Genomic DNA, 23,003 nt, shown 5'->3' on the forward strand with positions numbered 1-23,003 from the left:
ATACTTTTACCAATGATATGGTTTAAAAAAAAAAACAGGACTGTTTGATTTGCGATGTCAAATATTCAACTAAAAATAGATCAAGCAAAGTTGGGGGGTGGCGGTGGCAGTCTTCAGGAGGTCCTGCTCTGGTTCACGGAGCCAGAGAAGGGCCACAGGGATCAGAGCTGATCTGGGCATCGCCGAGGAAAGCCGGACACCAGAACTCTTTCTGTTCATCCCAGCTCTGGGTGATATACCGTTGGTGCCATTCTCTCTCCTGCCAAGGGGCCTTCTTTGTTATAGAGAGCATGGCCACAGAAAGCTCTGGCCTGAGGAAGGACACCCTCACAGCCAGAACCATGCTCTCACAGTGTGACTAGGCTTTCTGATCCACCTGGTGGGTGACATGGGACAATCCTGCCCTAGTCACGGTGGCTTAAGGAACAGGCACGGGGCAGGCAAGCAGTAAGTGCCCATGACAGATGAGTTCTGAACCTCAGAAGGCTTCGCAGCCTAATTCAGCTTTAACACCCCATTTGTTCCCTTCTTCAGCCATCGCAGACCCTGTCATCCTCTTTGCTTTCTGCACAGGGTCAGTTCTCCATGTTTCAATCTCTGCCTGAGACCTTTCCCAAAGAACTGTCAGCACTCTGAGCCAGTCCTGGACTCTGGTCTTCACCAGCACAAGTGCGGGAAAGCTTGGGCCACCGAAAAGACTGACAGGAGAAAACACCATGAAAAACATTACCAATTTTGAAAAAAAAAGTAGCTTGCACACACTTCAGATTTCTTATATCTTGATTCATTTGAACATCCATAAATAGCCTCGGTCAGCTCTCCGCAGACTACTCCCCTCCCGCAAGGCAGAGCGATCACTGGCAGTCGAGGTTTACGCAACTTCAAGACTGAAGATCCTCAGGGAGTAACGAAGGGAAGCCGTCTGGGTGAGGAATCTGGCATCTGGGAGCCAGAGGTGAGAGATGATTGGCCCGGTGATTCTGAACGATTTGCCCCATCTCGCTGCGTCCATTTGCTCATCAGTAAGATGAGGAAGTGGGACGAAATCCGGGGTTGGCAAGATCCAGTCCACTGCTTGTTTTTATAAATAAAGTTTTATGGATACAGCCATGCCTACCCCTTTATGTACTCTCTGTGGCTGCTTCAGCCTGGGTACAGTAGTCCCATGGCTACAATGGAGTTGATGTGGTCTGCGAAGTCTAAAATAGTTACTCTCGGGGCACCTGGGTGGCTCAGTGGGTTGAAGCCTCTGCCTTCTGCTCGGGTCATGATCTCAGGGTCCTGGGATCGAGCCCTGCATCGGGCTCCCTGCTGGGCAGGGAGCCTGCTTCCCTCTCTCTCTCTCTCTGCCTGCCTCTCTGTCTACTTGTGATCTTTGTCTGTCAAATAAATAAATAAAATATTTAAAAAATAAAATAAAATAGTTACTCTCTGGCCTTTACAGAAAGTTTGCTAGATTCTGATCTAAGGAAGTCCCCACAAAACCATTTTCCCTTTGGAAGTGTTTCAAGGACAAGTAGTTTTTTATCTGAATTTATTTATTTGAATCTGAATTTATCTGCAGATAATTGCCACACCTCTAATTTTTCTTTGCCAGAATGTTGGCTGTTTACCCAAGCCACAAAAACCTGTGTCTGCACAGGCAGAGACTAGCAGGAAATGTATCAGTCAACTGCATTCAGTCAAAATAATTGTCCTCCTATTTTTCCCTTGAGCAATTGCAACTGTGATATGAAATATCCAAACACGTGTGTCACAGCTCTCCACACATTGCTCTTTGGTCATAGAAGTAGACAGGGCAATGTCTATTCAGGTCATAGTAGAGTGTAACTGTGAACATCACTGAATTCCATGCAGTTGGCAATGGCTGGTAAAACAAACAAGCACATCTACTTGGGGGTCTGACTTTTCTATTTGTCTGTCAAATAACAACAGTTCCTGAAATGCTATTTTATTTTATAGTGGGTAGCATGGCAAGAAAAGGCCAAAATTGCACGAATAAGACACTATGCACGTTTTTCAGTTTTCCTCTTTGTCAGTGCATAAAGATTTGAAAAACACCAATGCATCCAATGAAGTCTACACCTCTCAAATATTCTCTTCATAATATCATACGCATATATCAGAAAAACCAGAAAAGAGTGAGTAGGGGACCTTACACACACACACACACACACACAAACTCTCTCACGCATGCATGTGCACACACACACACACGTGTGCGCACACACCTCTGACAAAAAAAGGAATCCAAAAGCAATAACCAATTCCAAAATGCCAGGAAGCAGGGTTATAAATTTAACACAAACAGCTCCCTCTTCAAATTCCCAGTCCGTTTATCAAATTTTAAAAGTGAAATGACAAGTTAAGATTATTAGTCAAAATATATAAATAAATCACCTTACATATGTTATTTCCAAGGTCTGCGAATGATTTCACAGTGGTTAGTTGTAGTAAGTGAATACAGAGGCAACCTGGCTGGGCTCGGGAGCGGAAGTGGTGCAGGTGAAGCTGGAAGCCTGCCAATCCCCAGACAGCGCAATTAGCTCGACGGGCAGACGCAAATGCTGGGCTGCACACAGGGGCCTTTAAGAAGTCATTTGGTGAGATTTCTTTCACGCGGCAACGCTGACATCTTACCCACTGCCTGGTCTACAGTCCACTACACATAATTCCGTTGTTTAGAGAAAGAACTTTTTTTTAGAAGTCTCTGAAAAGCAAGGATTAAGTCAACTCATCATAAATTCCTCCTGCTCAAAACCAATTCACGGAAAACTTTTTTTAAAAATATAGTTTGTCAAATGCTTTGCGTCTTAATGAAATGCCAAAATGGGGGAGTCATAAATTATCTGGTGGAACAGGAGGCCTCTCAGAGAATGAGGGATGCTGGAGTTCTGTGTTCAAGATGAATTGCTGGAAAATTCTCTATCTTAAAAATTGGTTCTGTTCTTTAGCTGTATAGATTTATGCAACATTCAATGTTAACAGCCCCTTATGTGGCTGTCAAATGCTAAGTGTAAACAGAAAAACAAGAAAAAAACACAATTCTTTGAGCTTATTCCCCTCATATGTTCCAGATCCAGGTCTGCCAAGCAGGCCTCCCCCTGCCCTCCTGGCATTGCTCCGCCACTGCTGTTAATAGTATTATTGGTGTTGGAACACAGCCAGCGGTCTTCCTTTCAAACCAATTTGTCCGAAAGCATGGATTACTGTGTTAGGTAATCTGTCACTTCTCAAAAAGACCAATCTTTAATGTCTCTCCTATGCATATTGCTCCCCAAGTATTTGAAGGCACAGGGATACCATACGACACCCTGCTTATTCACCGCAGGATAAGTCACCCTTGTGTGGTACCCTCTCAGCTAAACAACAAAAGCATTTTAAAATACAGAACTATACAGATCTTTCTCAGGTTATTTATGCAATAGTAGTAGTAATGTAGACATTAACAGCAGATCTACACCTGTCAAGGAAAAAATGATCCCATAAAATGCCTAAAAATCATCTGTGACTTGATCACATGAATCGTTCCTATGAGGAACCTGTGAAGTCAGGTTTTTCTTGGCACTTTGCTCAATGCTCTGCTTCACTTTATCAGTACAGACTGGGAATAAGAATTTTTTCCCTTTTTAGGTACATGTTTCAGCATGTCCTCCATAGAAAATGGAGAAAATTTTCAAGGAGAATGTTCACTGCTTGGAAGGCTGATTCCTGGTCACACATTTCTCTGAGAAAGTTTCTCAAACTTAAGAGACCCAAGAGATTGTGGTAATATTTCCTATATGCTACGTGTGTGTGTGTGTGTGTGTGTGTGTGTGTGTGTGTGTGTGTGTGTTTGAAACTGCATTTCTACACATGCAACAGAAACCTGATTCTACCAATTTAATCAAGTGGGAATTATTTCCCAGACATAACAAGAAGTCCTGAAGTGGCTGATCTGGGCAAGTGTAGCAACTCCTCAATGTAAGCCAGTTCCCAACTTGCTCACCTCAATCTCATGATTCTTACCGTGGTCCCAAGATGGCAGTCTACTTCCAGCCCCCTGTTCTGGACTGAAAGAAAGGGGAAAGGAAGAAAGTGACAGCAGCCTACACCAGAAGAGCAAAATCTTTCCTTTCAATCCCCAGCAAATTTTTACTAATATCTCACTGGGGAGGCAGAAACACTTTGTGGCTGGATCCATCGCCACCCCAAATAGGATTAGGTTTCTCTCAAGTGAGGCAGAGGGGAAGGGGGTGCTGGGAAGTTCTCCAGAGGAGTCTACCACAGTGCATCCTTAGTTACCCATCTCTATCTAGGGGAGAGGGCCACTCCCTGACTTCCCCAAGACTCTGGTGAGTACCTGAGGCATTCACTCTCTGGGGGGTGAGAGGGAGGGGTGGCTGGGTGATGGACACTGGGGAGGGTACCTGCTTTGGTGAGTGCTGTGAATTGTGTAAGACTGATGAATCACAGATCTGTACCCCTGAAACAAGTAATACATTATATGTTAATAGAAAATAAATAGATAAAAATAAAAGGGGCAATTTTGACCAATTCCTAGGAAGTTAAATCCTGAGTTATATCATGCCTTGTGCAAAGCGAGCAACGATGGGATTCAGGTTATTAATTCTGCAAGCAAGTAGCTTCAAGATTTTCTCTTACAAGATTGACCATAAAACAGGAACCAAACACATAGTTATTAAATAACACCACCACAAACCTCTCAATAACACTCTTCACTTCCTCATTAAAGTTGTCAGATGACACGATCCTGTGGAGAAGGACAACCTCCTGGTCCGACATACGGGAAGAGGTCTTCCTTAGTGAATCAAAAAGGCAAGGAAGAAAGGAAAGGTGGGAAGATAGAAGACACTCCGCTTGCAAAACAAAATAAGGGGGTGTTTATTCGCCGTAACAATTTTTAAGAGAAGAATCCCAAATGTCTTTATAGTAGCTCAATTCACATGCCCCTTCAGAGGAACGTGTCTAATTGCAAGAATGTCACCAGATACCTGTACTTTATAAAGACGTGCACAAGATCGGCAAAACGGTAATAACCATGACAGCCGGATAGGAAGCTCGGTATCACCTGCTGGTATCACTTTTATTTTTTGGTTTAAAAATGTCTATAACTTTTTAAAAGGTCTGCCACTAGAAAACTAAAATAAAAGTTCTGATTTCCTTTGAAAAAAAAAAAAAGTTTATCACTCCCTCTTCTAACTTAAAAGGGGAGTGTGCTGTGTAGAGAACATATCCAGGTCAGCCGGGAAATATAGAACAGGTACTCATTAATTCATAAAACCTATTTTTAAATGCAGCAAAAATAGTTTCTGTTGTGAAAAATGAGCACTCTTTTGAGAATATTTAAAAGCTAAAGATGCATTACTGTGGTTAGAGACCACTTGTGATGTAAGAGAAGATTCTCTTTGGAAATTAGGTCCCCAGAGAGCCTCTCTCCACCTGGCAGCGGGGCCCTAGCTCCTTGATGTTCAAAGCATATGACAAGTGCTGTGTTCTCTTCTCCAGCATTGCTCCTCGATAATAAGTGGAAGGAATTCCACCCCTTGATTTTCTAGAACAAACTTTTTAGAGGGAGACCATGGCTTGGACACAGCTGACTTTGGCAAACAAAACACACTTCCTATCTATTACTGTGCACAAGAACATTTCTCATTCGTGATTTATTAATAAACCCAACCATTCATTAATAATTCCAACAATTTAATGCATAAGCGTTTTAAAACACTCATCTACCCCAGATTATTCCCTTTCATCCCTCCACCCACACGACCCATTCTTTCTCAGTCATGCCTCTATCACTCTAGGAATTCTAAAGATGAAATCATTTCCACACTGTTTGCCCTGAGATATCCCTTGTCTTGTAGGGTGCCTCTACTCACCTCCCTACCTTCCCAAACCCTCTGTATGTTTCCTCAAGTTCAGAGACACTTATTACTTCAGAGGAACATTAAACATTTTTATATCCATTCACCCATTCACTGGCAATGAGAACCAACTCATCACCATTTCCCAGATCATTAATGGAAAGATCTCTTTCCAAAAGATATCATCCCCCATACACAAGCCATTTCTATTTTCTATTTTCAGATAATAAATCTAGCACTAAACAACTAAACCAAAGGTCTCTGAGATGAAAAACAAGTTGGTAACATTCATTTAATTACCATCTTGGAACTCAAGGCCTATGATAATTTTTAACAGTTGCAATTTTTTTCCTGATGGTTCTATTTGGAGCACTAGGAAAACACTTCAGTTTTGTAAGTGTAATCATAAGGCTAAATCTGCATTGACAAATGAAAACAAAGTGTTAGCTGGAAAGGAGAACTTTGTACATCAGGATAGCTTGCAAAACAAAACAGACCTGTGAGCAGCTACAACATTTGTACTGTATAGATGACCAAATGTGTGGTGAGAAATGGCAGATGGCTTAGTTCTGGTTAACCATTCTTGTCCTTGTATGTACGAGATGTAAATAAAATACACATGGCTAGGGCCAGTTCTGCCCTTGGGAAGATAAAAGCACCAAAAAAGAAAATGTTGGCAGCTCTCTGTGCACCACCAGGGTGGTTTAATTTGTACCATATTTTGCCACATCAGCGGAAATGGGGACCCCCTGGAGCTATCTGTGACCCATGATGAAGGCAATAGTGGGAGAAGGGAAGGGAGAAAAATCTCACAAAACTACACACGGCTCTGGTCGCCAGGCTAACGCGGAATTATGAATCCATAAAAACCTGTTTCGAAAACAAGTTTTCACAACTATAAAGCAGAATAGCTCTTCCAGCCCTGAAAGCTTCCTCTCCTCAACAGTCCTGCCATTTGAAATACGAATACTCCAGGGTCCCGGCAAGGGGTAGCCCTGTTCATAGAATGCCTCCAGTATTAACAGCCTATTTTTAGGCTTTAACAGAAAAAAAGAAAAAAACATTTGATAGCCACCAAAGAGGATTTTGAAGGAAACACCCTTTGTTTTTAAGAACATCATACTTTATGAGAAGCTTCATGGGGAAAAAAAGGGAGAGATCCACGACAGGGCACATGTAATAGATATCAAACACAGAAATTCCCAAGAGGAAGGCCAACACATTACAACATCCTTGGAAGAAGGGCTTGTCTTCGAGAGATGCTAACCAGGGTGATGTTAGTGCCTTGAGTTTATTGCCATCAGGGCAGTCTGAAAGGAAGAGAAGTGCCAGGACTTGCCTCATACCCTCATGAAAGCTCAAAGTTGTTCTGTTTACAACCAGACACATGCAGTGGGCCCAGAGCAGTGCCGAACTTGTGCCAACCAGGCATCAGCACCTATTTGATGTGGTGTGGTCATGCCGGGCGCAGCTCGGGCTCTCTGGAATGACGTGCTGAAACATGGGCCAAGCCTGTTCCAAAGAACTTCTCTAGGAAATTCTAAAGAGGATGGGTCCACAAATGCAAACGGGGAAAGATCTGATGGCAACGTTTCAGGGAGGTCACACCCCGGCAGCACTTGCAGACGGTATGGCCGCCGAGTCATCGATCCCACCAACGATAAACATGCCACGAAATCCAGCAGCTCTCAGAGGACAAGACCAGGGGGGCTGGGGGAGCTCTCTTTAGCCCATGTCTGGCCTCCTCAAGCAGCGTAGCAGGAGAGTTGGCACCGTGTTTTCTAACATTATCTATTACTCTCCTTGGGACTGTGGGTACGTTAGTTACTTCGCTTTATTTTGTTTTTTATTTCCTTCCTATTTGTTTCCAGCCTCTTTGCATGAAATGAGTAAGACGTAAGACACCGTAAGTATAGTTCTGCAAAGCTACCCCAGCGAGGAGCCCTAATGAGATTTCAGAACTTGGTCTGCTAATATTTCACTGGGATCCAGGGCCCCCGGCAGGGGGACCCCTAGCAGCCATTGAATTCTCTTGTCTAGAATCCACCTTACCTCATCTTTATCATGACACATTGGCAGATCTCTGACGGTTCTTGCAGCCTGAAGACCGCAGGTCCGAGAAGGACCCTACCTTAAATTCTCTCAGGAGGGAGAATCAGCTATAAGTCAGCAGCAGAGAATCAGTTCATTGAAAACTAATGTGCTAAAAATCAAAGAACCCATTTATCAGAATGCCCAATCCACGGAGTTTTCCAAATTGACTAATTTATTAAAACTGGTTTCTTTCAACTATTTATAGGGTTTACAGATACTTGTATTGAGCAGAATGATCCTCAACAGCTGTTGAAACAAGATTTCTGCAAAGTTGGTGTTAATTCCTTCATTTTTCCCTTCATAACAACATGGTAAGGAATATTCCATGGGTCAAACAGAAAGAATCACAAGGTAGTTTAGTCTCCTTATGGGTATTTTTAATACTAACAAGATATATTTCATCATTAAAAACCAAATTTCATCATTTACAAGGTGATCTTTTGGCTTACACTAATTTATCATATTCTTTTATTTAATGTTCTGTCTTGTTCTGAGTTCAAATCGAGATTCTGCCCCCCTCTGGGTAGCCCTGGCCAAGCAGCTTCACCTCCCTGTGCTGTATTCTCCTCAACCGGAAAACGGAAATAATTACAGCCTCTCCTTCACAGGGCTGTTGGGAGGATTAATCTAGTTTATTCGTAATATATATGAAGTGCTTAGAACACCAATTGATGTAGAGTAAGCCTTAAATGAATGTAAACTACTATTATAATTTTTTTTAAAATATTGCATTAAAACACATCTTTCAACACTTAGGTCACCTTCAATGGATTCTGAAAACTCCTTAATTTGATTCACTCTACCCCGCCCCCCGAACCCCAGGAAATGTCCTTCCTTGCCCCTCTTGTACTGTGATAGCACCTTGAAAAGACCTCTAGGAAAGCATGTGTTTCCATCTACGTCCCTCTGGACTGTCTGCTGGTCGCCGTATGCCATGGAGTCACCGTGCTCGCCAGCACGACACTCAGTGCTTGACGCTTGGTGAGCTTCCCATAAGCCTTTGCCAAATGAACTGGTAAATGATACAAATGGACCTAGCACACTTTAGGATGGGTCACTAGGGTCTAGGCTCCACCCTTTTGTGTTGGCTCTGACTGCTTTCTGTTTCAAAGGGTGGCCTCTTTATGAACTCTTGCCCTCATTCTAGAATACACTCTTTTGTGAACAAACAGTTCCCATCGCCACTTAACACCAGCCCCCTTCCTTTGGAGCCAGGGAACGGTATTACGTTACGAGGCATTCTCATTCTCAGAGGTGCCTTCCTGAGATGAGGTGTAAATTAATGCCAGCCTGACCACTCTGGGTCATTAAAGACCAGATGGTAATTTTTGCAAGAGGAGCAACTGAACCTTACTGGCTGGCCCAAGTCCAACCTGGATAATTACCTCCTGCCTACACAATATCCCCCCCTCTCAATGTAGACCCAGAAATGATTTTCGTTTCTCCCTCTGAAAGCTAGCCAGGCAGGACTGTGCTGGCTTTTCACCCCACTGCTGCTGAGCAGGCGCAGAGTAGCAAAGCAGCTTCCCTCTGGGGGATCTGCAAAGTGCTTGAGGACCAGAAGGGAGGGCAACAGAGATCTAAAGGTTTCAATAATATATTTGGAAAAATAAGACTTAGTCATCTCAAGTGAAAATACTTCATCTCCACTGCATTTTTGTTAAGCTACAGGAGCAAGCAGAGAAGGAAGAAGTCTAATTTGGACACGAATTGTCTTTTATTGGAATTACAGAAGTATGGTTCATCCCCAATCTAGGCAGCCCCTGGCGCGGGTCCACTTTTGACATGAAAGCTACCTAAAGCAGTCACGGATGGGTGTTTGCTGAAGCAAATTCCATTTCTTACGATTGGGGGGGAAGTAGAGGGGGATGGCAAGAAGCTTGGACCCTTGTTCCGCATGCAACTGCCTACATAGGAGAAGACCTGATTGGCAGGACGAATGGAACAGATCAGCCTGACCAGGAAACATCCAGAGCCAAGCACCAAGGTCAAGAGCACCCAGAATTGACTGATTGGCACAAAGATAAACAGACTGAACACTAGGCATAAATGAACAAGAGCTGGTTAGGAACACCATCCCCAGGTGGCCTGCAGGTCCTGACCCTTTTGCATGAGATTATCCAGAGCATGCTGGATCCACTTGAAGGGGGGAGGTGTTCCTGAAGTGGTTTACAGTTATGTATTGGCTTGCCATTCTCAGAAGAACCCGAGGCCCAAAATTCTCTACGCCTCCCTTTGTGTCCTTGGCCAAGGTATAGTTTGTCTGGAATGGCCTAAAGCATAGTCTCTCCACCCAGAAAATGTCATCAAAGGACCACTGTCTAGCTATTGCAGGACCGTAGGGGAGCCCTGACTCGCCCCTGTGGCCTTGGCTCAAACCTGGCTCGGAGAAGCTATGTCTTGAGTCGAGCTAATACTTAGTAATAAAGCTTCCTGGGAAAGCAAGACTGCCAAAGTTTAAGTGGTGGATTTTTATGACCAGGATTATGGTCCATTAAGGGACAAGGATGAAAACACAGCTCGTTTCATTCTGATCTCTTGTCTAGGCTGAACCACCATTCTATTTCCAATTAAACTTCCACAAGAAAAATGCTGATGTTTCTCCTCCAGAAACAAGTTTCTGGCACTTTCCCAAAAAACCCACCGTGGTTTGAAGCCACAGGCTCATAGCATTGGGATTCTGTGGCTTTGTTCTCTCCACGAGGATAAAAGGCCTATAAATGATAGAGGTTTTCAACTATAATTTGTTGCATTCAGAAAGAGAATACATGAAATATATTCTTTCTCTGAAAGGGACATGGGAAAAATAGGCCATCTGATAATAGGGAAATGAGGGTTCTTCCCATTGATGATCTTCCTGAAGGGAGCCATGGACAACTGGTCATAACGGTGAAGCCACAATGACCATGAAATATAATCCAGCTTCTACCTTAACTTGCCCCGTTGCTCGGGGAATGGGCATGAACAACCCAGTTTCTCTATTCTTCTCACACCAGAAAATTCCAGGGGTGAAGAAAATTTCCCTCCATTCTAGACATGGTGTGGTCCTTTTGGGGAACAAGGTGCACAGGCATCTTAAGGGCATTCTGGACAAATCCCAATGGGTAAGAACATTGGCAAGGAGAAAAACAAAAATTTCTATTAAACAACTGAGGCCTGGGTCTGCCCCACCCTTCGGGGATACTGACATCATAAACTACTCTAGATTTTTCCAGTAACGAGTAAAAAGTAGCTTCATATCATGTGCTAACGTAAATTTCAATCTAACCAAAGAAATTTCATATCTACATAAGAAGCCTCTGAAAGGCAACTTGAAATGAAGTAAATGAAAAAAACCAATAAACTGTTTTTGTAAGAAACACTGAAGAACCATATCAAAAAAGAAATCTAATAAGTTGTAAAATAAAGTTATCTTCAGGAAAATATGAGAAGGTCCAACTTTTCCTAAGAAAGTTAAGCAACTGTTTTCAGAGAATAGTTTGTCAAACAACAAGATTTCAAGTAAATCTGAGTTGAAAACAAAACAAACCAAAAGTCCCAACAACACCTAGCTTATGCATGTCCTATTATGTCAGTGCACATCAGAAAACACCTCTTTCTAAACATAAGAAGGAAAATATCTTTCATGAACAACGAGAAGCAGATACTTTTAATTTAAAAAAAAAATAAGCGCAAATACAAATCTCAGTAACAACTATGGCCTGAAGCAAATGTTTTTCCGTCTCCCCTTCTGCTCCCATGGCCCACTCCAGAGCACACTTGTCCAAAATTATTATTTGGTTTATCTCTGGATAAGAAAGTATGAGGTACAATATTTCCATGCGGAAGATTTTGGCTTTTTCCTACTCAAGCTTTAAGATCTTGAGGATGAGGGCAAAGGAAAGATGTCTGTAGACTGTGGCCTTGGGTTATCCCCTGGCTGGTAATTATGTGAGTAAATTCTCCTGAGTGGGGCTTCCTTCTGCCCATGGCTGTTCATAGAAGACAGAGGTGGTACCCTGGATATACAGAATCTGAAAAGTGGATGTTATTGAAATTTGAATGTGAAATCTATTTTTATGTCATTACTTATGGACAAATTGCAAATGGCCACCAACACACACACAAACACACACACACACACACACACACACACACGCAAAATCTTCTTCCAAGCTACCACACCTTAATGATGACTAAATGTGCTGCTGGAATTTCCAGGGAGAAGCAATAATTGTTAGGAGGATCTTTTAGCCGGCCGGGGCCACCATAACACAGTATCACGGACCAGGTGGCTTAAATACCAGAACTTTGTTTCTCACTGCTCTGGAGGAGAAAAGTCCAAGGTCAAGGTGCCAGGGGTCATGTTTGGTGAGAGGTCTTTCCATGGGTTGCAAGTGGCCATCCTCTAGCTGTGTCCTCATGTGATGGAAAAGAGAGAGGCAGAAAAAGAAAGCGAAATCTCTGGTTTCTCCTCTTATAAGGACACAAATTTTATCAGATCAGGACTCCACCCTCATGACTTCATTTAACGTGAATTACCAGTCTCCAAATACAGCCAAGCTAGAGGGTTAGGACTTCAACCCGTGAATGGGAAGGGGGGTGAGAGGAGAAGGACGCAGCCCATAGCAAAGGGGCAACATTTAAGCTATTTAACTATGGAGCATTAGAACCGATGCCACATCTGCTCAGACTGCAGCTGGACTGGGCATACCATCTTTACCCTTCAGATCTAGAAGAAATAAAAGAAGCAAAAGTTCTCCTCTTGGCCTCCCCTGGGGGGAAAAAAGCCTATAAGAGATGGCTTCCCTTACACAGCACATTGCCCAAAATGTAAAAATAGGTCTTCTCCATTCATGCGTAGAAGTAAACAAATTGCTTTATCAATAGAAACATTTTAATTCATCAACCTATGAATAGTGTTTGTCCGGAAAGAAGGAACCTGCAGTAAACTTTCACTTTACAAACAGCATGGTTTTAGCAGGTGCACATATTATTTTGTAATCAGAAAAATAAACAAATATTTCAACATTTGTTTCCCATTTTGTAAATGTAAAGAATCTTACATTTCACATTTGTAAATATGCCTACCCTTTAGTCCTTAAAATTCTACAAGAATGAGCTAGGCTAGCTACAGAATTTTGCTGGGGGTTTCCTTTTAGAATTAACCTATTGCACAGAGAGCAGATTTATTCTAAACATAGGAACAACCTTTCACTTGTGGGGATTGTTTATTTCTTGTTCCTAGGTTGTTGTCTTTTAACGATAAGAATAACAAATCTCTGGGGCGCCTAGGTGGCTCAGCAGGTTAAAGCCTCTGCCTTCGGCTCTGGTCATGATCCCAGGGTCCTGGGATGGAGCCCTGTCTCCAGCTCTCTGCTCAGCAAGAAGCCTGGTTCCTCCTTTCTCTCTCTACCTACCTGTGATCTCTGTCTGTCAAATAAATAAATAAAATCTTTAAAAAATAAAAAGGATAACACATTTCTGAATGAGAGACTGAAGTGTTGAAGAAGACAATTCTAATGACATTCGAAAGAGTGATGGTCAGGAGCTCCCCCCTGCTCTTTAAGCATGGTTACAGTCTCTCACCCCTAAGAAATGAAATCACCCCTTCAAACTCAATATTTGAAGAAAGGAAATCTTCTTGTCCCTAAAGGAGATGTTATATCCACAAGGTAGACAAGGAAGACGACCGAGATCTTGTTTCCATATGGAATCCTGCTTGATGTTTGTACTCATTCCAAAACCTTCCAACTCCCTAACAGTTAGCATCCCATTCACCAAATGCCAGAGTCACCTCCTGGACTTTGGAACATTTCCAAATTTTCCTTGAGGGTTAGGCCTGCTGAGAAGACCTGAATTTAACTAAAGCTAGACTACTGATAGCCTCTGACATGCTCTATGGAATACTGTGCCTCTGGATCACTCACTGTCTATTCTATTCCTTACAAATGAAATGTTCATCTAACTTTCTTCCTCACCTGGCTCATCTTCCCTAACTGAAAAGGCTTCCTCTCTTTTCCCCCTGCTTCACTTCTCACATTCCACTTTGAATGATGTCTATGGTAGCAAGTAGATTTGTGTACAAATAACTGAAAACCCATCTAATAGGGAAAACCTATCAAATGAGCTTTAGACCAAAGCACAAATATGAGGTCTAGAAGTGGGTGAATTCAACACTTCCAGCAGCTCAAATTTATTATTGAAAAGTCATACTTATTCCCTCCTTCAGCTCCACCATCTTCAGCACTTTGACTTTTCTTGCTAATTGCCTCATGGTTGCAAGAAGGCTGCGAGAGCTCTAGCATCATGTTTTCCCATAACTGTTGCAATTAACAAAGGGGATGATCAGAAGGCTTTCTCCCAAACATGTTTTATACTTTTTGTCTGGGAAGTAAATCTGTCCCCGTAGACATCCTCCATGTCTCATTAGCCAGAGTAATAGTTTCTATAGTTTAGAGTCTATTATAGCTTATGATAGATTAAATTACTATTGTTTAAAAAAATAAAATTGCTCCTTAGCACATAGAGACCATTTATTTAATATCTTTGGAATTAAGATTACTTTGTGATGGGGCCAAGGGTACTGAAATGATCAAACCTCTTGTCATTCAAAGTTGTGGCACTATTATTTATTCCTCAGGATGCTAGGCAGCTCTGAACTACGGGATGATAATAAAATAATTTTCTATTTTACATACCAACTTGTGAAGTCCTTGTATCTTAACATGTCTTCCAGAGGTAAATAATACTATAGTTAATTTATAAGGTTGAACAGAGGTTCAAAGAGAGGACATCCCTTGCCTGAGTCTACGTAGCTTATGTAGCTCAAGAAGGGCTGCCCCTCACGCCTACCTAACTGTTCCTCCTCCCATCCTGCCCCGCTCTCTTTCCCCCTGGGGCCTCTCAGAGCTAGAAATACCCAAAATTTGGGATAAGATTCCATGAAATCCCCTACTCTTACCACTCTAAGTGAGCTCAATTAGCTCTCCCTCTGCCAAGCAGTTACAGAATCGGGGCAGCATCTAGACTGCCAGAAGAGACTGGAAGTAGTCTGTCTCGCCCCTGCCACAAAGCCGACTGCCTAACTCGTTGCAAGAGAACCTTCCAGGGTTCCATGCAGCCAGGCAGACCCTACTTATTTTAAAAGTAAAAGATTAAAAATGTTTGGTTAGTATAATGAAATCCAGCAAGTATTAAGTAAAAGTGTTTATTAAGATTCCCCAATGGGTTGGCTCCTAAATAAAACACAAAATTGGACCAAGATGTCTCCAGAAAATGCAGCCACTTCACTGACTAGTTCATGAAATAAGACAAGAAGAGACTTATACGTTGTTCCAAGTAAAGATAACAGATGCAGGCCCTTTTTAGACTTAAACTCATATGTCCTATTATTAAGAGCATTAATAGAAATGTTCCCTAAATGTTTATAAGGTGTTTACTCAGTTTCCATACTGAAAATCAAGGCATCTTGGTACTGAAAATATTTCATGCCCAACAATCATACAAAACGACTACTTCTTCAGTTTATAGCCTCTCTTAATCTCTTTGTGGAAATCTCCAGACCTCAACTACATTCCTTGAAATTTTACAGGGCACCAGAGGAACAGAAATCAGGTCAAAATGAATATGTGTATTCAGAAACGCACTGAGATTTTTCCAACTTTTCAGGTTCCTCATACAAATTAATCTTCTCTAGGGCCCTGGTGGTCTCTGAATCACTGCTTCCCTCCCCCACCTTGCAGCACCCCCATGGTATTCTCTTGATAGGAATAACTGCCAGATCATTAGGGAAGAAGAAGTTTATTGAATCAAATGGGGGGGGGGCATCTGCACAAGGTCAAGAGCAGGTACCACCAGCTTTACATAATTTTTGCATCTGCACCGATTTGATTTAAGGCTAGAACTGGAATTTATTGGTGAGCATCACATTATGAAAAGTGGTTTATACCATATTGTCTCATATTTATTATGATTCAGTCAAAAGTAAATTGTACACATGCCATCTGCTGTGAGCTGATACAATGGAAAGGAAAAATGGCTCTTGAAAAGCACATTTGTTCTCCTTTCCATTGTCTTTAATGGTTTACTTTGGTGGAAGAGAAATCGCTTTAATGTTAAAACTGTCTTTTCCTGCGGCACTGATTACCAAATGAAAATCATCAGAACAAAACAAAAACAGAAAAAAAGAAAGAAAAAGGAAGTTGAACCTGATGTATTAAGATAGTGGTAAAAGAGAAGAATAGAGTTGTTTTGAGCAAAATATGTGATATAGAGAAATTGTTTAGGATCCTCCCCCCAACCCCCGTCAAAAAAATGAGTAGAAATGCTGGATAAAACATTCTAGAAATTCAAGTTCTTAACAACAACAACAAAGTTATTCACTTCCTGTTCCTCATTCAGATTGTATCTCTATCAGGAGTGGGCGACATTTCAAAAATGACCTGAGTGGCTTGTCCCCACGTAACCAGCATCCTCAGGGAGGGAAGGGAATGGGCGCCTACCCCACTCTCCAGCAAGGTGACAATGAAAAGCAACTGAAAGACCTCTGAAATCTTCCCTGGGTTCCTTTGTAGAAGGCAAATCAGGCATTATTTATTTTTCTATACCAGTTTTGCCGTTTTTCCGCAGAAATTCGAAAGCCGCTGGTCGATAGATTTGAGAATCCGTAACTCGCTCCCCAAGCTGATAGAAACATTGGGATCTTCTCTCAGACTACAACCAGTTCCCAGATTCTAGCTTATTCCTCCATTAACATGCTTTTTGTCATGGTGGTAATTTAGTCAAGTGAAATCAAATGCTGAATGCATAAAGTTTACTTCTGAGTCCACTGCTACTGTGAACAAATTGAAGACTCATGGTCAGAGGCATCCCTAGGAGCTGCCTCAGAGATGGGGCAGCGAGTACAGTTTGGCCATTTCTTCACCCAATTTTTTTTTTATAGAGGCCCCTCTTGAGTTCACAGACACACTAGATGCATCTAGTTGGGTTTTGCTTTCTTTTCTCTGCTTCTTACCATTCACCATGTGGTTCATTATCTTAAACGGTCTTTTTTCAAATGTATGGGGGTGAAATGATACAATGTCTGAGATTTGCCTCAAAATATTCCCAGGCATGGGGGAAATCAAGGAGCTGTAAGTGAAATAAGATTGGCTCTGAGGTGTAATTTTGGAGCCTGGGTGATGGGTACAAAGGCCAAGTATTAGATTCAAAAGTTCCCATAACAAAAGAAATTTAAATACTATTGTTAGGAAGTGGTGGTGCTGTTTGGGGTTTGGTTGTTGCCTCCCTTTCCTGTTGGAGAACTGACCTGCTGTTGGACACCTACGCTAAAGTCTGGTCCACTCTGATGGCTGTAGCTCAGTGGCCCTTTGCAAACAGAGTCAGGGTACAGACGCTTCATTTTAGATGCTGCTACTGATCTGTGAGCCAAAGCCAGCACTAAGTCCTATAAAACCCATACTGTAGGAGTCCCTTCGAGGCAAAATTCCATCTATTGCTTATAGAAGACCACTTAGAGAGAGCCCTTGGCATGTCCACCCCACACCAGCAAGTGACTCATAGAGGATGCCCTGGTGGAGGAGGAGAGGCTCAGGTCCATGGAGAGAGGAGAGAAGGGGGAGGGGGAGGGAGGGGCAGGAGGGACGCCTAGCTCTCAAGGGAATTCTTTTCAGCTCAAAAATGGAAAGTTCAGTCTGTGCTGGTATCTGTCAGGCATCTGGCAAACAATGGGTTAACTAGGGCTCTTATAACATAAAACACTGAGGATGGAAGCCCTGAGAACTGGAGAGCCAAAACAAAAAATGGAAGTATCTGGCAAATATATCTTGAATTAAAACGAATCTTACTTTATTTCTTTTCTCTTCCCCAACACTCCCAACAGACATTCTTAGTTGAAGGATCTCCAAGATCTTGATTTTCAAAATTAATCCCTCTCTGGATCTGTTACTAAAGTATGGAAAGTGCAATTATTCCAGAACAATCTGCTTTTCCAGGCTCTTAAGACTAGAACATCCGTGTGTTCTCAAGGCAGCTCAGCTCTTTGTAGACAAACCTCAGAAAAATAGATCTATAATTGGAAAGTAACTCGGTGCTCTTCTGGGGCTTTGGTCCTCTGTATCGCAAATGTTTTATCTCTAGTGTTGATACAAAAACCTGTGCCATTTATTAAAAAAAATATAGCCACTAGCAAATGATATCTTTATAAAGGTTAATGTCATAGTTGTTAGATGAACACATAGGTGTTCATCATCTCAAGAGTGATCTCCAATTTTTTTTAATCATCCACCCCATCATTGAAAAAAATGTAGGACACCTACCTAATACTTTCATCTTTGTTTACCAATAAGTTATCACCTTGAAATAATAGGAAAATAGGGACAAAGCAGTCTAGAACAGTATCTCATGACCCCTTTCAAGCACTTTACATAAGTTCACACTTCTGATCTTCACAACACCCTGAACAGGTGGGTAGTATTTTTTTCATTTTGCCAATGAGGAAGCTAAGGAACCAAGAGAGTAAGGAATTTACCCAAAGGAAAACAACTGGGAAGTGTCAGAGCTGGGATTTGAACCCTGGTCATCTGGTTCTAAAGTTCATCTCTCAGCTAGTAAGTTAGTACAGGAAGGACAGGCTAGACCTCAGGAGGCAGAGTTGAGGAACTGCCAAAGGATAAGATCTTTAAAACTGAAATCAGAGTTCTCATCATCTTTTTCCAGCCTCCCCCCACACTGTCATCTTGCCCACTCCTGGGGAATTCCTTCCATCACAATAAAATAAAATGGAGACCAGCACTGAAAATTCCCCAGGCAGACAAAATCATTCGAACACTAAATGTAACTTACTTAATGTAAGAGAAACTTGGGTTATTTCTTGTAAATGCCTCTGATAATAAAACAAAAATAAAAACAAAAAACTTAAACTCATCTTCCTAAAATGGCATAAGACGGTCACTTTTCACCAACCCCACACCATCTGAAAACTCTGGTTGTGATAAGAAATCCTTGTCAAGTTCAGTGATGTCCTCCTCGTCACGTCCTAAGCCATCTGTAACATGGATCTGGGCTCTGGATCAGGTTTGGATTTGAAGATTCCCAGTTCACAAACTGTACTTCTTGTGCAAAATAAGCTCTTACTAAATATTAGTTTACCTACCTGGTTTTAATTTTTACTATTTCTGGAATTTTTGACACTACCCTTCCCACCCAATACCAGTTTTGAAACCATTGACCTAAATGTTACTCCTTTGGAAGCTGGCAGAAAGCCCTCTGGGAGGGTCTGGGGGCTATGGATTCTGTAGATTACACGTGGGGTTCAGTGCAACAGGATGATTCCAGACCTTTGACAAAATAAATACGTTATTCCATCATAACTGATGGTCCAACATTCTCACTGTCTTCCTAGCTACGTTACTGGGTCCTATGGCACTCCACTTATATTATCATTTGGTCTCCGAAGAGCTTTGTCTTGTATTGTCAGAGAAAAGCCAACCAACTAAACACGTGCTGAAGCATAAAGTGAAAATTCAGAATTCTATCTTAGAATCACAGGAGAGAGCTCAAGAGATCGCCAGCACCTAGGCCACTTCTCTGGCTTCATGAAGCACCATACATTTCTACCTCCTATGGGCATGAAATATATTGACCAACTAGAAATGCTGGCTAGCCAAGGAAAGCATTCCCACGGCATAGGTCTTCCATTTCCTTTCTCCACAATAATCAAAGTCAACACCCAGGAAGTCTAGGGAGAGTTAAAAGTAGAGATAAACTAGACTTCTTAAATACCCAACCCAAGGAAAAATGAAAGGGTGATAATCTGGTGAACTGGACAAGTCAGGTGAGGCTGTGGGCATCACAAATGTTCCTGTTGCCATCTCCTAGGAGAGGAGAATGATAACTGGGCTTTCCTAAGTGCCTCCTACATGCAGACATTTCGCTTTACATCCTATCATCTCAAACAGCTTGAAATAAGGAAACTGAGGCATGAAGCCGACTCACATCAGGCCTCATACTTCTGCAAGGCCCTATATAATGGGGTCCCTGCAACTCCACCCCCACTGCTCTTTGCCTGGTGCCAGCTGCACTTTACCTTCTGCTGCTCCTCTAGCATGCTAAGCAATCACCTTCCTCAGGACATTTGCACCTGCCGCCTCCTCGATCTGGAATATAAATCCTTAGAAATCCACCAGTTCGATCTCTGGCTCCATTCGGATCCCTGCTAAATATCACCTCCTTGAAAGACTCTTTCCCGACCTCTGTGTCTATGAGAGGACTTCACTCTACATTCCGTATTTGCTTTATTTTTCTTTCAGAGCCTGAATCATATTATTCCTATATATCTGATCACGGGATTCCCACCTCCGGCGGAAAAAAGGAAACCATAAAGTTAGAAACAATCTCCAGTGTGTCCTGCCATGTAACTTGAATGCCCACGGGGCTACCTGCTGGGTTTGAGCATTCAGTAAACACCTTCCAAACACAAATCCTCCTGATTCCAAAGGCGCCCCTGGCTTGCACCTTCTCGAGAACCATCCCTGCAGCTGATTCCCGGGCTCGCTGCCCAGAAAGCTAGTCCCACCCACGCCCCCAGGTCTTCCTCAGACAGGCAGGCCAAGGCCTGTCTGGAACCAGCGTCTGGCACCTCGGGGTGAGGCTGAGAGACACAACCCGGCCCCGCACAGCACCGCCCGGCCCTCTGCTCCGCTTACCGCCGGCTGCGTGGGCAGGCCCTGGGTTCCCTCCCAGGGGCGCCACCTCCTCTCCCCCCTGCTCTGGGGCCCGGTTTCTCCTCTCTGAAGCCATCTGCGCAACGCTGGGTGAGCAGACACCCACAGAAAACGCCAGGAACATTTCAGACACAGAGCAGGCAGACGCAGCCTTGTCAGCATGAAATGTCACGGCCGAGGCCAAGAAAATGAAAAACTGCCCAGCGTCTGTACCCCCAGAAAATTCCAGAAATCAGGTCGAGCCAAAGGCGGCCTTTAAAAGGCCGTGAACGTGAAATCAAATCCTCTGTTCAGGGTTGGAAGGTCCCTGGGGGCGAGAGTGCGCCCCCTGTCTTCCACCTGCGGGATCTGCACACGTATCCCCTAGAGTTTTCATTTACAAGCGGGGAAGGGACACGCTTTAAAAAACAGGAACACTGACCTGAGAAGAGGCTGGGTTGCGACTGAGTCCTTTGTCTTTGTGATTCTGGAGAGACTGAGGAACTTCAAAGGGCAGGTTTAAAGAAGGAGAGGAGATAAAGCTCGGTTGGGAGTAACTTCCTTCTGCGGAAGGGGTTTCACCTGAAATCTTGCGGGCGGACAAGGTCTCCTTCCTGCCCGGCGGCTCCGCGCCCCGAGGGCCGTTCGCAGGACGGAAGGGACATTCCAGAGCGTTCTTCGTGGGCCCTACACGTGCGCTGCTCCTGCCCTCGCTCGGCTCGTGGCTCCCCGCCACCCGAAGGGAGGAGCGCGGGCTCTGTGCCCTCCATTTCCAGCAGCACCAGCAGTCCTTGCCCACGCGCTCCCTCCGCGTCTCGCGACTGCCGTGGGAAGGCGGGCGGACCCAGGGAGACGGGGCGGTGGGACCGCGAGACTCTGACCGTGCAGGGGTCCCCGGCTTCCACCCTGCGGTCCTGTCCGACCTCAGCATTCGTTACTCCACAAAGACTTAAGCAGCAACAGGCAGCAGCCTCTGTAAATAAAGATGAAATGCTTCCACGAAGGGATCCACAAAACGTGGTACACCCCACCCAACGGAACACTATTCACCCATAAAAAGGAACGGACAGCTGACACATGCGACATCATGGATGGACCTGGAGAACATGGATGCTCGGAGAAAGAAGCTGATCACTTAAGGCCACATTTTCTCTGACTCCTTTCATGGGAAATGTCCAGAATAGGCAGATCTATGAGAGACAGAAGGTAGATAAGTGGTGGCCTGAGGCCAGGGAGCCAGGGAAATGGGGAGATGGGGAGTGATAGTTAAAGAATGTGGGGTTTCCTTTTGAGGGGATGAAAGTATTCTAAAATCGCGGGGGGTCGTTTGCACTTCTCTGGGAATATGCTAAAAAGCATGGAATTGCATACTTTTTAAATGGGTGAATTGTTTGGCACACAAACTGTATCTCAGTAAAACTTTTATTTTTTTTTTAAATCAAAATGAAACAAAGGCAATACCTAATGCACACGTGCCCCAAACTGTCCCACTTCAATCATATCCCTTATTGTTTGAAGATTATGGATTAGTACATGAAATCAACTTTTAGTGCATTGCATTGCACATTTTTAAACAATAAAATAAAGACAATGGAATCATCCTAAAATATCAGGTTACAAGCACAGAGTAAAAGCAAAGTTTCATCTCATAAATCTGTAATCTTCACTGGGTGAGTATGCATGGGGTCACAATGTGCTATTTCAAAGACTTGTGACATGTTTTATGGAGACTCCTGAGGTAACCTACTTGCTCCACACTTCCGATCACAGCGATTCTGTTGCACAACCCTCGACAGTTCAAGGTTTGCCTCTTAACTCACCCATATCCAGATTCAGAGCTATCATCCGACGTTCCTTGCATTGCCTCCAGAAGTGTGACACTTGACATATGCGTCTGTGAAACAACAAGCCAGATTTTGCCGTCAGAATTAATGACAGCAATGTTTTAGTCTCCCACAGCCTCTCTGTCCATCTCTCTCCCAGCATGCCGGGGAGGTTGCCCTCCTTTATATGAAATTCAGGCTCGCTGTTCACATGGGGTTCCACACCTCAGAACTGAGCAAGTCCTAGCCTCAAAACCAGGTTGCTCCTAGGAAGTCCCTGCTTTCTATTCATCCTTTCATTTACCGAGTCACTAAATGTCTCTTGAGTGCTGGCTGTGGCCCGGAATATGGGATATACAATCGTGAACAAAATAGGCATGGTCATCACCCTCCCAAAGCCCTCAGCCTTATTGGATGTCAGAGTCTAGTTGTCAGAAGAGAGATACGGTCTCAAGTTCTTCTTTGACCTATCGGTTGCTGTGGGACCTTTGACAAACAACTCCACTCTGCCACTCTGAGCTTTGTTTGCTCAGAAG

The 23,003-nt window shown here is 43.3% G+C and overlaps 1 long non-coding RNA gene across 1 annotated transcript in view; it reads right to left on the reverse strand.

The window, feature by feature from the left end:
- The window catches only part of LOC122904069, an 88,567-nt gene extending 67,308 nt beyond the window's left edge, over positions 1-21,259 (reverse strand). Inside the window, exon 1 of the long non-coding RNA XR_006384143.1 lies at positions 21,087-21,259. This is a non-coding gene — a long non-coding RNA (uncharacterized LOC122904069). The remainder of the gene's footprint in view (positions 1-21,086) is intronic.
- Positions 21,260-23,003: the final 1,744 nt, after the last annotated feature.

The sequence above is a fragment of the Neovison vison genome, chromosome 4 (assembly GCF_020171115.1).
Source record: "Neovison vison isolate M4711 chromosome 4, ASM_NN_V1, whole genome shotgun sequence".
NCBI classification, from domain to species: Eukaryota; Metazoa; Chordata; class Mammalia; order Carnivora; family Mustelidae; genus Neogale; species Neogale vison.